This window comes from Arvicanthis niloticus, chromosome 23 (genome assembly GCF_011762505.2).
Source record: "Arvicanthis niloticus isolate mArvNil1 chromosome 23, mArvNil1.pat.X, whole genome shotgun sequence".
In the NCBI taxonomy this organism is placed as follows: Eukaryota; Metazoa; Chordata; class Mammalia; order Rodentia; family Muridae; genus Arvicanthis; species Arvicanthis niloticus.
Genome location: NC_133430.1, coordinates 4,251,448 through 4,267,925, shown reverse-complemented (window position 1 = coordinate 4,267,925; position 16,478 = coordinate 4,251,448).

Below are 16,478 nucleotides of genomic sequence, written 5' to 3'. Positions count from 1 at the left end.
GTCTGGTTACTATCTAAGAGCAATGAACTGATGACACTTGGGAGACTTACAGAGTTCTCATTGCAGTTTTGACTATCATAAATGGACCTAATAGCAGTCCTATGATAAAAGAACTTAATAATCATTGATATAATTTTGAGAATTCTTATAGGATCATCATTAAGACTTAAGAATTCACCTATTTGTCTATATAGCATCACTATAAGACAGTACATCTTGGTGGATCTGCAGAAGATTATCTCCAAAGGGGTGAGCTTTATGTTTAATAATAATAGTAAAAGCATATTAGTAGCAGGACTCTTTTCTAAAATAAGTCCCTTACAGCATTGCTGAATAAAGGCCCACTTGTCACAGATTATAAAATAATCCAAGGCAAGCCATTTCAGGATGATCACCTGCTAATTTTTAGCTTGTCCCATTATGGTTCCTGACACAGGATCATGTCACTTCTGCCTCTACCTCCATGGTGGTTGATCAGGGACCCTGGACTTTGGCTACCTGCCCAATGCTGCCAGCCTAAACCCCATCTGTAGACTTCTCAGAGTTGTCACACCAGCTTTCCTGGCTGGTTAAGAGCCTGGTGAATGGAAAGCAGGCAACAAGTGGGATCTACAAGTGTTCTACAGAGGAATTTCCCACACCTACAGCTCTACTTGGCACAGAAAACTCACAATACCAGGAAAATGAACAAATGTGGTACTGATACATCAGTTCAAACCTACAGAAAACATTTTCACATTTGAGAAGCAACCAGAATTTAGGAACATTTGGACTGTGATTCACTCTGTTTGCTGATTCAACATTTTATCATTGGTGGGCTGTATATTTGTATGTAAAGATTTAAATGAAGTGGTGGTCCTTTTGCCATGGGTCTTTCTGAATGAATAATGATGGATGTGTCCTCAGAAAGCACTCTGCTCTCTTTGAGCTAGCTTTCCCAAGCTCAGCATTCTTTTTTTTTTTTTTTTTTTTTTTTTTTTTTTGCAGAATAGGTCATGACTAATGATTTTCAGCGTCTTGAATAAATTTGGCATAAGCTATGGAGCTCAATAACTGACTACCAACTCCAAGAAGTTAGTGGAGATAATACCAATATTTATGATATGTGGAATGTCCCTGAACACAAAATATCTGACAGGTAGGCACAGATCTTGGCCCTAAAATATGCTACAGATGAGTGTGAGAATGCATTTGTTTAGATAGAAACAGCATGCTCATGAGTCCAGTGCATTTCACACTCATACAGGGTTGCCCTTTATTGCAAAGTTTAAATTATCTCATGGTATTTAGTTTTACATTCTGTATGTGAAGTTCTTTGACTACCTTATATATCCAAGGCTTGCCCGAAAGAAGGATTCTTGAAGTCTCACATGCATAATATGTTGTTCATTGCAGGTGTTATTTTATGCATGGGAGCTCTTCCTAGCATTGCTGAAATACACTTCTACTGTTGGTTCTTTCTTAAAGAAAGATGAGCATTTACAATGCACCCATGACTTGTATATGTTCCCCTGGTTGAAGATCCTTGAGAAACATCAACTTGTTTCTGGTGAAAATTAGCTGTTTAGAGGCCCTTGGTGCAGAGACAAAGTGCAATGCAAAGTGAGTATCAGCTATAAACAGCTACATTATATTGTTCACAGTTCATCACCATTGGTATATTTTTAATTAATTTAAAAGATTTAACAATCTAATTGAAAAGAACCTAAATGATTATGAGTAATCACAGCACATACTGAATATATTGCACATGCAGTGACATCAGTATTACACACGTTTTCACTTCTAAGAACAAGTTTCCCTCAGATAACTGACCCACTGAGGAGGAGATTTTTAGCACAAGGTTTAAACAAATTACAATGTAGAAATGAAAGGAATTTTAAAATGAAAAACAGTACTTCTATTTCAACAATTTAGAACTTCACTGTAAACAAAAATAAAGTGTAACTTGAAGCTTCTCTTCCTGGCTAGTTAATTCCCAGAAAATAGACAACTCTGAAATTAATTACATGTTATCCTTCTGATTTCAGTCAGTGTTTAGCTATATGGCTGGCTCCTCACCTTGTCTTCTGTCTGCCCCCTCAATGTTCTGAGGAGAATATCCCTTGTCTAACACTCATAATTCATTCTCTCTCTCTCTCTCTCTCTCTCTCTCTCTCTCTCTCTCTCTCTCTCTCTCTCTTCCTCGCCTAGATATCCCATCTCCTATTTTCTGCCTCAGCTAATTGGCAATAGGAATCTTTATTTCTGGGTGATGCTTCAAAGAGATTCTCTCTGCAACAATAAAATTTAGATGATTACAAAGTAGAAAAACATCAAAGTCTTGGTTTTATATATCTTTTTTTAATATCTAAAACAATAGAATTCTTTATTTACATTCCAAATATTATCCTCTTTCCTAGTTTCCCCTCTGAAAACTTCCTATTCAATCCCCCTCCCCTGCTTCTATGAGGGTGTCCCCCACCAACCCACCCAAAAGATGTTTATCTGGAGGCTGAAATTAGACTTGCAAATATACATCAAAGTAATGCTCTGGCAAGACACTGAGGCTATCATGAAAAGATGAAAATTTTGCATCAGAAGCTGGACAAGGATCTTGACATCACATACACAAATCATGGTTTGACTGTCACTTCAAATTTCTATAAAGAGATGCTGTTGTTAAAAGTTGCCCTTCAGGTGTTTGCAGTGATAATGCCCAGATGACAGGGATGAGGTATAGGAACATGCTGAGCTCAGACAACTGGTACATTTTTTTTTGTGAAATCTTGGCTAAGTCACAGTGCTGACATGTTTCTCAGAGCGAGTTTGATGTCTCCCCTCCATTCTCACACTGTAGCACTCTATCCACATTTCTGATGTGTCATGATGTTCCACAATGCCTTTGGCAGAGTCAACATGGGCTCTTGATCCTGAAAATCTAGGTGATTCAAGAAACTCATTCTTTTCTAAAGTATACTTTCAGATATTTTTACCCAAAAGAAACAATAAAAATACTAAATCTACATATGAAAGTCTTTTTACAGCAATACTAGAGAGAGGCTTTACTTAAGAACAAGAATAAGGGACAGATAAGCTTGATGCTTGTGTCTATTTTATTTCTTAACTTCTGGTAATGTGTGTGTATGTTTGTGTATAGTATAAACATGCATTGTGTATGTATGTATGTATGTATGTATGTATGTATACATGTATGTATGTAGGTATATTCAAGGTACTGGAAATATTTAATCATTTAAAATAAAATACTAAAAATTAAGGCTATGTGTGTATATGAATCCAGAGATGCCTCAAGGATATTTCAAATATCTTTGAAATTGAAAGATTGCAACATCAGATGGCCAATCAGCATAATCTCATTCTCTATGTCCAAGTTATTTAAATATAAACCTACTTACAGACTTTATCATTTGAGATAATTAAAGCAAGTGATCTGACCAAGGTTTTTTTTTTATTATTTTTACATGTACAGCATTTGGAATATCTTGAGAAAAAATAGAAAGTTGAGGGCTAGTTTTTGTTAAAAACAAACAAAAAAACAGAAAAGAAAAAGAAAAAAATTCTACTGGGGCACTGAGCCAGAATTGAAAACAAGTATTCATGTAACTTAAGACTTAACTTTGTAAGAGACATTTTTGTTTGGTTAGATGTTATTTGATATATAATTTATTCAAAGCTACTCCATCAAAAATTCCAGTCTTTGGGAACAAGATATGTTTTTTTCTCACTATGCATGTTCACATGCTTTTCTCTTGGATTGTCTTACTAAGGAAGAAACATGCTAACAGAAGTAGTCAATGTACAATGTGCTACAGGTATAAAGATTATCAGCAGCACTGTATTCACAATTATAATTTCGAAAGATTGACAAAGACTGTATAATACTGTCATCTGCTCATCAGGAGAGAGACAAAGGGCCACTCAGACTGCATGTCTCTGAGCAAGTCATCAGACAAATCTTTGTCATCTCAGTCCCAAGGCAGCTTCATACTCCTTGAGAGTTTCTAACACACACAGGATGTGGTTATAACACTGTGTACTTGTCTAGCACAGTAATAGATTGCAGAGTCTTCAGATGTCAGGCTGCTGAGCTGCATGTAGGTTGTGCTGGCTGATTTGTCTACAGTCAATGTGGCCTTGCCTTTAAACTTCTGAGCATAATGAGTAGCACCATTTGTAGGACCAATCCATCCAATCCACTCCAGTCCCTGTTCAGACCTCTGCTTCACCCAGTGCACATAGTGGTCGGTGAAGGTGTAGCAAGAAGCCTTGCAGGACAGTTTCACTGAGGCCCCAGGCTTCTCCAGCTCGGCCCCAGACTGCTGAAGCTGGACCTGGGAGTGGACAGCTGTGGAGAGAAAGGCAAAGTGGATGTCACTGTCATCTGAGTTCATGTCTGAACTTCAAGATTGGAACTTAGAAGCCCCTTACCTGTGGATGTTGCCAATAGGAAGAGGATAATCCAGCTCCAGATCATCATGAAGGCCAGAGTGTTCAGTGACTGTAGAAAGAACACTGACTTTATCTCTCTATAGGGTGCATGCATTCCTGTTTGTAACAACCATACACTCACAGGATTTGCATATTCATGATCACTGTATTTAGTTAAGGACATAGTCTTCCTAGATAAGAAGAAGGCTTATGAATCCTGGGTCAAGCAGCAGGGTGCTGAGGTCCAAGTTCTAATAATCTTTAAGGAAATGCAACCCATACTCCTACCAAGTGTCCTGTGCAGATGCTGTGGATGAGAGCCAAGGCTCTCGGTAGTTTTCAAGCCTGAGGCAGTTGTCTCATATTTGGGCAAGTTTCTCAGATTGATTTAAAGATGGTGGTTGGGATGATAGTGTTGCCTGGAGATTTCAAAGCCTGCTAGGTTATAAGAATGTACAGCCTTATTTACACAGATACAATAGACACTTGACCTAACAGCAGGTTGCATGAAAAAAACTAACCAAATGACCAAAGGGAACATACCTCAGAAATACTTGAACATTGATGTTTATTGCAACACTATCCACAATAATAAAATCACAAAAACAAAATACATGTACCTCAGCAAATGATTACATCCTAAAGACATGATTATATGTGTAACACAACAGAAATATTTTATCTGAGACAATAACGCAATTAAGTGACATTTAGAAAAATCAATGCAACTGTAGATAACTGTATCAGTTAAGGTCATTTTAGAAGTGCAAATATTACATACATCTCTCATTAGTAGCTCTTAGGTATTGAATAGTTACAGACCATTATGTATGCCAAACATAATAATGTAAAAATTATAGTGTCCAGAATAATAAACAAAAAATAGAAGTGGCAAGAAATGGGAGAGTAGAAGTTATAGAGAAACTATGCAGAGCGAACAATATTCACTTACATAAAATTTCTAAACATATGCATTTTTTATTTTTGAGAATGAGTTTGCTTATTCTTTGAAATATTGATTTGTGTATAAAATGTATCATGACCATCTCTATACTCCAGTATGTCCCTCTGGCTTCTCTTGGGACCTTCCAATAAGTTTGTCTTCCAACATTCTGAACCCTTTTGTTTCATTAACAAATAACACAGTAAGTCTAACTAGTACTATCTGTATATACACATGTGCAACATTCACTTGTACATAAAAATTCTCCATAGTCTTTCCAAAGAAAAGGTATTATATTTTGTTCATCAGTCCTCAAATGCCATTAGAACTTCAGTTTCACAGTACCCACAGGAGTCATTCTCTATCATGTGATAATATTTTTAAATATTTTTATACTTTCATAAGTAGTGAGAACAGGGTATACATGCTTCCAAGGAGGATAGGTTAACATAAGAAGATATTAATGAAATTCATTTCTTTCCTAACATGTGGGTTCAAGCAATCAAAATGATATTGTTAAGCTTGTTAATAGATATTTACTGCATAGCTATTTTATAGGCTCTCATACTATAACATTCTCTGCCTTGATTTATTTGGGACTTGAATTAGTAACTATAGCTGCTGTGGCTTCATATGGGCAATGGTCATGTCAGGTCCTGATGTCCTGAGGTCATTTCTATCCACTCCATATTCTGGATCTTACATTCTTTCCAATTTCCCATTTGTGATTGTTTTTGAGTGTATTAAGGAATTTGGTATAGATGTCTGCTCTGTTGCTGAGTACTCTGTCAATCATTCTCATCACTTTAATCAATGTCTACATCAATCATTACACTGAACACATAAGTCTTTGTGATCAAGACTTCGATAAGCACTAATCAGCTGGATATAAAATAAGTATTATATGGCAGTTTGACAAAATAATCATTACAAATGCAAGTAGGGTCTACTAGGGCCTATGCCATCTCAAGTCATGGACTTTTACATCTTACCTGAAGGGTGATACTTTAGACTTCAAGGTCATGTACTACATAAGATGATTGATCTTTGTCTCTCCTTGAATGTGGCATAGCACCTTACTGACTCAGAAACCTAGCCAGCAGAGAAAATTTCCTGTTCAGTTCAAGGTTGGTTTCTATATGACCTAGAACCAAAGCTCTTCACTAACAGTGAAATTCATATTAAAACAACTTTTATATGGTACTTTAACATGGTAATTTTACCTCAATAATAATGACCATAACCAAGAATACAAATGAGCAAATGCAGGCATGGATATAGAGAAACTTTAATCTTCACTCATTGTTGATACAAATGTAAATTTGTGTTGTGACTTTGGAAATCAGTTTATCACTTCATCCAAATAAATAAATAAATAGTAACAAAATCATACTGTGTTCCAGGTATATCCCTCCCAAACGTACTCGAATGACTCTATATCTAATTACAGAGACACTTACATATCCATGTTCATTTTTGATTAATTTACACTAGCTGGAAAATGGAATCAATCTAAATTTATAACACAATACTATGATAATGACTATGTGACTGACACATAGACAATGGAATATTGCTTAGTTGTAAAATACAAAGTGTGAAATCTATAGTTATGTGGGTAGATCTGGAAAAAGTGATGAATGGGGTCACCCAGGTCCATGAAGACATATGTTTCATGATCTCACTCAAATACAGTTCCACAATTTGAATATTTTCTTTTCTGTCCTTAATTTGTAAAGCCAACAGAATAGAAATGGGCCATTAGGGTTTGATAAATTAATGGAGAGGGTACATAAAATCAAGGTAAATAAGGGCAAATTAGGGTGATAATTGGAACACACAGCTACAAACAAGAAGTGATATTGGAAAATTGAGAAAATAGGTTTAGTAGCCTAAACTAAAATTAAGTGTTATACAAAAAGCATGATGAAATCTAGGGTCATTCCATAGACATAAGAATAAAACTAAACATAGAATGCATGTGGCTTGAGAAAACAAAGTAGTGAGGATACTGTTAATAAATTTCTTTATGGTATAAAGGGAAACAATTAAAATGTTTTATAACAAAATGTCTGGAAAAATGAAAAATTCATAGTTGCCTGGTTTTAAATTTTTGATTTTCTTGTATTGATAGAACTATTATGTGTTCAAAATGTAGTGTGATTTTACAGTTCTGCTTACATAATACTTTTCTCAAAAATAAATTTATGAAAACTGGTGATATGTGGATAAAATTTATATATTAGTTAGTGGTACCATTTCGGTTGTCTGGTTCTGATCATGACCTATCATTGTGTGAATTACTGCAGAAAGCTGAGTAGAAAGCACAATGGATGAGCCTTGTGTTTTGTTTTAATTGGTAAGTCTTAGAAATGATGTTCCTGCATGGGTGGACAGTGCCCTGCCCAAAGTTTATGTCATTAATTGAATATCTCAGCACCGGTCACAGGATAACTCCATACAAGTTAATGATCAGAGAGGCCCAAGAAGTCCAGAAGATAATATGAGGAATCGCCAGTGTTCCTGTTTGCCCACAATAACTCCCTAGGACAATTTTCCTTCTAAGAAGGAATTAAAAACTGAATAGATTGTAAGAGCATAAGAAGGTGGATGGCTTCAATGAGAGAGTATCTTCTAGGTTTGGTATAGATGTCTGAATAATACTGATGTACATGTGAATTCACAGAGCCTGTGACTGAACACATGGAGCATGAACCACGTGAATACAGAGAAAAGCCCCATGTTGCAGAGGGACATGAACATGGGTTCTACATCTAACCAAGAATTTTCTGCAATTGGCACATGATTGCAAAAGAATAATTAGTATTCTGAGTAGAGTTTAATTCAGCACAGTAACCAATCTTAAGGATAGACACATGCCCAACAGTAGAGAGCCAACATCCAGTGACATAAATGGATTATTGTAAATATTCTGTTTCATATCACTTCTATTATTTTGTTCTCCTTGTCTTTTGCCAGTTTTCCATGGTTCTAGGCTATTTTTATGTGTTTCGTGTGTTTGTTTTGTTAGTTTCCTTTTTAATTCCCTTTAAGTCTCTTTTTAAAGTGTTTGCTTTCTACAGAGCTAAAGAGCCATGTTGAGTGAGTGAAGTAGGAAGGATCTAGGAGGAAATGGTGGAGGGGATTCAGTGATCAAAATACATTGTATGGATATTTTTCAAAAAATTATAAAAACTAAATAAAAGCTGAATAAAATAAACAAGAAAATATAAACCTGTAGAATGTGTAACAAAGAATCTTCACTGTGTTTGAAAAAGCAAATGTCACAAGTCAATTGCAGAAAGGGCAGCTCAGCAATTGTGACTTTAAGAAAGAAAACCATAGAGGATCTAATCACTTCCATACCAACCTCATCTCTCTATTGTTATTGGCTCCATTGTTTCCCCTGCTTGTCATGAAGTCCCGGACAGGAATGTTTTTATGGCTTACATTGAAGTTTCACAGTCTGGCTTGAGCAGTAACATATCCCTGCAACTTTAGTGCTCACTGAGCTCAGCTGCAGGGAGAAATGTCTCTTGCTTACCTAGAAATAATGGCTAATGTTTCAGAGACTGATTTTAAGTTGTCCTATGCTATCATCAATGCCTCTCCAAGCCAGGCTCCTCCCTGGTGGCAGTTGGATCCAACCCAACAGATCCCACTTGTAAAGGGTAACAACAGGAGAAAACAAAGTCTTGTCTGTCTTCATCAGGCTCTATCTGAGCCAGATCACCCAAGGCCAGAAGGACTATAATTAGTTTTATGCTCAGAAACGGTCTCCCTTGTATCCATAAATGAATTCCTGAGACACTAAGATACAGGAGTCAACAGAAAATGGACCATGTAAACATACTCAGAGTCAACCATAACACTGATGCTGAGAAGGTGCATTGACCATCCTGCCACCATCAGACCTAGCACAGAGCATTTGAAGACTGTAGAACATCTCACACCAGTGATAAGCTGCACTATGAACAACTTTCAACCTCTTGGAGCTCAAATATCCTTACCTTATGCTGGAAAGAGATTCATGACATAGTTTCATTGCCAGAAGAAATAGGATTGCAACATGCCTGTTTATGACATCATTGCCGTTGCTATCACTTAACAACGAAGCTCTCCAGTGTTGTTAGAGTGAGTATCTAACATTTCCACCACATGCCAATCTGAAGGTATCAATTTTGGCAATGAAATTCACAGATGTTGATGGACTCCTCTCAGTGCATAACTTTATCAGCTTCTGCAGCCATTTGCTTCTTAGGGATTAGTGGATCTACAGCGGCCCCTGCTGGTACTGAGAACCTGCTTATATAAGTTTGTCTATAGCCTTACACAGAGTCCCCAAACTATTCCTCTTCCTTCCCTCTTCATTATCTACCTGGTGACACTGAGTAGATATTTCATAGGGTTGATGAGCTGTGCCTCAGTTGTTTACCAAGTCTCCACGAATCTCAGTATTTTCATTGATGCTAGATTTAACGATAGCAGTGACTACTGATAATAAAGTGAGTTAATAGCCAGCACAAACTGATGGACACTGTCTATAAGTACTCTACCATGCCAAAACCAAGCATTCAACAAGTGAGACCACCAAGTGCTCAACAGACTTTGAGATAATGCTGCATTGATGTAGGTCCATGCTCTGTAAAGACTTGAGGTTCCAGTGTCCCCACTTAAGCCTTCTTTGTTACCTACTCTGTCTGGATCCATGCATTCTATGATGATTATCCTTTACATTACATCTAATATCCATTTATAAGTTAGTAAACATCTTGTTTGTCTTTCTGGTTCTGTGTTACCTCATTCAGGATGATCTTTTCTTGTTTCATCCATCTGCCTGCACATATCACAATGTTGTTTATCAACAGCTGTGTAATGTTCTATTGAGTGAATGTAAAACATTTTATTTATCCATTGTTTGGTTGAGGGGCATGCAGATTGTTTCCAATTTCTATTTATTACAAATAAACCTGCTATAAACATAGTTGAGCAAGTGTTCATATATTAGGATGAAATGTCTTTTGGGTATATGCCCAGGAGTAGTATAGCTGAGGCTTTAGGTAGATCAATTCCTAATTTTCTGAAGAACCACCATATTGATTTACAAAGTGGACTGAAAAGTTTGCACTCACACCAGCAATGGAAGAGTGTTCCCCTTGACCTATATTCTTGCCAGCACTGATGTCACATGCATTTTTTTTTATTGTAGTCATTCTGACAGCAGTAAGATGGCATCTCAAGATCATTTTGATTTGAATTTTCCTGATGCATAAGAATGGTATGTGTTTGTCTCACACTGGAGATATCTTGTTAAAAATTCTTTGTATATCTATGCCCCATTTTTAATTGAATTACTTAATTTGGTGATGCTAGTTTCATGAGTTTTTTATGTATTCTGAAAATCAGGCCTCTGTTACACGTGGAATTGATGAAAATCAATTTCTGTGGGCTTTTTTTTGCCCTTTTGACAGTATCCTTTGGTTACAGACACTTTTCACTGTCATGAATGAGGTCTCATTTATTAATTGTTAATTTAACAATTAATGTTAAATTAATTCTGTTAATTAATGGTGTTCTGTTAAAGAAATTGTCTCCTGTGCCAAGAAATTCTAGGCTATATTTCTTCTGTTAGGCTCTCAGGGTGTCTGGTTTTATGTTGAGGTCTTTAAACCACTTGGACTTAAGTTTGTTGCAGGATGATAGATGTCAATCTATTTGCATTCTTCTATATGCCAACATCCAATAAGACCAGCACCATTTGTTGAATATGCTTTCTTTCTTTAGTTGAATACTTCTGACTTCTTTATAAAAAAAAGTTTCTGTAGGTATGTAAATGTACTTCTGGGTCTGTCATTCAATTCCACTGATCAACCTGCCTGTTTTTATTTCAATATCATGCTAGTTTTACTACTATAGCTCTGCAGTACAAGTTAAAATCAGGGACTGCAATGTACAGAATTGTTTAGCTGTCCTTAATTTTGTTTTGTCCTTAATGTTTTTCTTATTTTGTTTTGTTTTGTTTTTCTTCATGAAATAGAATGTTATCCTTTCAAGGTCTGTACTGAATGGTGTTTGGAATTTTCATGGGGATTGCATAGAATGATCTCTAATTCCTCTCAGTCCCAGGGTAGCTTGCTGCTCCTATGTGGTTTCTGACACACTCAAGATGTGGTTGCAACACTGTGCCTTCCACAGTAATAGACAGCAGGGTCCTCAGATGTCAGGCTGCTGAGCTCCATGTATGTTGTGCTGGAGGACTGGTCTACAGTAAATTTGGCCTTTCCCATAAACTTTGGATTGTAGTTAGCGTCACCATTTACAGGATAAATCCTTCCAATCCACTCAAAGCCCTGTCCTGGCCTCTGTTTTACCCAATTCATAATGTGGTCGGTGAACTTATAGCCCGAAGCCTTGCAGGATATCCTCACTGATGCCCCAGGCCTCACCAGCTCAGCTCCAGACTGCTGTAGCTGGACCTGGGAGTTGGCACCTGTGATGGAAATAGCAAAGTGGATATCATTATCATCTGAGTATGTGGCCCATCATCAAGTCTGGAACTTGGAGCTTCTTACATGTAATTACTGCCACCAAGAAGAAGATAAAACAGCTCCATCTCATGGTGAGGTCCTGTCTATTCCGTGATTGTAGAGAGGACAGTGATCATATGTTGTTCTGTGGTGTGGACATCCCTATATTTGCCACCACAGACTCAAATGATTTACATATTCATGAACATGGTACTTCTTAGATAAGAACCTACTCCTGCTGGAGATGAAGACGGTAGAGGACACCTGGGTCAGGTACAATAGTAGGTCCAAGTACTATTCATCTCTGAGCAAATTCATCCCATGCCATTTCCATGAGTCCTGTGAAGATGCCGTGAATATTACATCCTAAATAGATTTTTAGCCAGAGACAGGTGTTCCACTTGTGGCAAGGTTACAGATTTTTGTAAGATGGACTTACAAGTTTTTGTAAGGATTGTGATAGTGATGGGAAATTTCAAAAAACAGCTATGATTACAGAATTTACATCTTTACAATACATACAAGTGATATTTGCCATGACAACATGTTACATACTAAAAAATTACCCTAATGATCAAATAAATATAATTCAGCAGTATTTGTACATAAATGATTATTGCAGCAACGTCACAATAACTAACCTACAGAAATAAACTGTTTCTGTCAAGAGAGGATTGCATCAAGAAGACATGATTATACAGATGATACAGCATAAGTTTTTCTTCCTAAATGAATAAGGAACCTATGTCAATTATGGTAAAATGAATGCAACTAGAGATAATCATATCAATTAATAACATTAGAAACACAGGTATTAAGTGAGACTCTCAGTTCTTCTAGATACTGCACAGTTATGTAGATTGATTTTATTTTAATTTTCAGATTTATTTTTTAATTCTTCAAAACTTACTTTTATAAGAAAAACATGTGATCATAACTAACCCCACAATGTCTCTCTGGTTTCCCTTAGGGTCTTCCCATAAGTCACTCTCCTAGTATGTCTAATTAGTGATATGCATAAACACATAAGAATGTCATTCACAAAAAAATAGAGAACTTCCAGAAATATTCTCTAAAAGTAGCTAAAGTTTCTTCATTAGTCATCAAATGGCAATAGACTGCCAGCTTGAAGTGGGCCTTCAGACATTTCTCCATACCCATGTTGTAAGATTATTTTTTTAAAAAAAATGTTATACTTTCTTTAGTGGCAAGTACAGAATGCACATATACCAAGGTGTAGTGTGATCCTCTGAGGAAAACTTAGGAAATTCTATTCTTTTTTTAAAATCAAATTGTAATTTTTACTTTTTAACACAGGGGTTATAAACACAAAAAGGCAGGATGTGGGGAAGGGGATGACACAGGAGCATAGGCGTTCAGGGGGAGTACAGATATCTTTCAGAACAGGGTATCAGCTGGGTGAAGGTTTAGGGGACAGGTCACTATGACTCTGCCTATGATTCACTTGTCCTTATCTAACTTGGTACTATCCACCAAGGCTGCCTAAGGAAATTCTATTCTTGTATTGTACTGTGTGGGCCCAAGAGATCAAATTATTGTTGCTAGGGTGACAAGAAGATATTTAATCTACTCAGCTCTTTCAAAAGCTGTCAGGCTGTAACCTTGGCTGGCTTGAATTGTGCAGGATTTTTGCTGGTAACTATACCTGCTGAAACTTCATGTGACAGTGTCAAATCCTGAGATTTTATCTCATGTCTATCCACTCCACTTCTGATCTTATGCTCTTTCTAAACCTTCTTTTGTGATTGTCTTTGGGTTTTAGGTGGAATGTTTGTAAAGATGACTCATCTGCGGTTGAGTACTTAGGCATTCTTTCTCTGAACTACAACAGTCATGGGTTTCTACATCAATCATTTCACACTTCAATCAGAAGTCTCTGTGATCAAAAATGAGAACATCAATAATCTACTGTGTATAAATGTTTATTATAAGGCAGTTTGCCAACTTGACCATTATCAATGCAATTATGGTTTTCTAGGAGTATGTCATCTATATACATTGCTATGTGTGACTGTTTACATGGGATGAAGTCTTTTCTATGAAGCAGGACATACATCCAATTAAAAAGGAGTTGAGATCTACACAATAGTCAGGCACGGTGTGTGTGTGTGTGTGTGTGTGTGTGTGTGTGTGTGTGTGTTTCTTCTATTTAAATTTGTTTACCCTCTTTTTATGTGTTTTTTCTTTTTATAGAAAAATGAGAGAACACTGGTTCCTTCCGGTCTGGGCCAGGGCACTGAGCAGATCTTGGGTGGCAGCTCTGCCCCCAACCTTCAAGAACCCAGAGGAAGAGGGGATCCCAGGCGCTCTAACTCGGGCAGTATCTTAGAATACACAGCCTTGGTGTATCTACTCATCAAGTATACAGAGCAGACCTGCCCAAACCCCCGATGTCCTGGAATTCCATCTGGATTTAGTGAAGACACAGCATCAGAGGCTTATCAACTTACTCTTCCCCCCACCCCTCTTCTAAAATCTCAACGCCCTTAATCAGCCTGAAGAAGTTACAGAAGAGTCAGCGCCCCTATTCTCTGGGCTTGGGGACTAATGTGGTTAATAATGGTCTGTCTTTCTAGGGAAAAGTAGTGGTTTTGTTGGAACAGGGGGGATTAGCTAGGACTTATTTCATAGCCATAACCTATTGGTAGAAATCTGTATAATTATTATCAAGATGAAGTTATAATTTCTTAAATGGTACAAAATTTACTTTGATTTCAAATTTAAGGTTTTCATTGGTACGAGCTCCTTATTAATATAAAAGTAAGATGAATATTGATACTCTCATGGGCAATGTGCTTGTATAACACATTTAGGAATACAAGGCCTAGACCCAGTCCTTCCTTAACTTTTTAACTGATTTGGGATGGTTAACCTATGAGTTAAGGGACTATAGCAAATTTATGGCTTTGAGTTAATTGTTAGGAGGTTAACCATATTTTATTTAGAAATAGCCAAGAGGAGTGAACAGACAACAGTCCAGGTGACCTTACATGGATAGTTGGTTTTCAAAACGTCAGAAGTCCATAGAATTGACGCAACAAAAATTTATATAAATGTCCATTCTGATTAGAGACCTGTCTGCTCCTGACAGCTTCCTGTTGTGGATTCTAAGAAGAAATTGAGCATCCTTGGAGTTATGCCAGTTGTGTGGTAACAGCCACTAGGCAAGAATTGCCTCTTTCCATCTACAGACTAACTACTGTCCTGAAGAGGACACACATGCAGAATAGTCGACTGATTATATCTGCCCAGACAGAGTAATCAGCCCTTAATAATCCTGCATCACTAAGGTCTGTCAGATGACTCTGGGCCAGAAGGCTGAAGATTTGATGCTCGAACATTCGGTAGTATAGGGGCTTCTCAGGTGTTCAGAGGTCTCTATAAATTGGCTAAGTTTTAGAAGCTATGTTTAGTGCTTCCTATAACTTCAGTTAACTCAGTCATTCTGGATTTCTGACGGGGTTGAAGACCCATAGTCTCATAGCCAATCCTGGCTATTTACTTTGAGAGAAAAGATCTGAGTAGATAGTTTTCAGCTGACATTCATTATAAAGCCAAAAAAAAAAAAAAAAAAAAAAAAAAAAAAAAAAAAAAAAAAAAAAAAAAAAAGCCAGGATCAAAAGTAAGTGTTTTAGTTAGAAGACAGAGGTTCTGGTTAGTCAACAAAATGATGGACTGGGTATTAGAACTATCTTACTATCTTATACCTCACTGGTACAATTAGGAATAAGTATGCTCTAACTGTATTTTGAGAGAAAAGTTTTACTTTAACAGGAAGAGTGATATGTAGGAGGAGCTAAGTGGGAAGGAGTACTGAGAGGAAGAGATGGAGTAAGGAGAGAAGATGAAGGAGAGGAGAAACTAGATCATGAGAGAGAGAAAGAGAGAGGGGGCATGGAGGCAGATGTTCACAGGTCTCCACCAGTCAAAGATAGTCTTTATATCTAGGTTGGGTATTGGATTACCCTTCTGATTGAGCATTACCAAACTTATAAATCCTTTGATTAACATTTAAAAAAAAATTGTATAAAAGCAAAAAGGAAAGGGGGGCATGGGACAGGGGTTTTCTAGGGAGGGGAAATGGGGAAAGGGGATGGCATCTTAAATGTAAATAAAATAAAATAAAAAAAACAAAAAAAAAAAACAAAAAAAAAGAAAAATGAAAATGTGTGTAATTGGGTGAGTTTTGAAGGTTCACACATAAGTTTAGATAGAATATCAGTTACCAGAATACATTGTATAAATGTTAATTTTTTTTTGTTAGTTTTACAACTTACAGTTCAGTCACTGCCTCCATCCTGTCCCACAGCCCCACAGTTCCTCATCTAATTTTTCCTCTGCCCCTGACTTCAAGAAGATGCCTCCTCCCTACCAGGCCTCCCCACCCAGGGGCTATGAATAGCTGGTCTTCTCCCACTGAGGACAAACCAGGCAGTACTCTGCTGTATATGTGTCCAGGGGCCTGTTTGCTGACTAGAATGTGGCCCAGTGTCTGAGAGATCTCAGAGGTCCAAGTTTATATATATTATAAAACAAGAAAATATAAATCTTTGAAG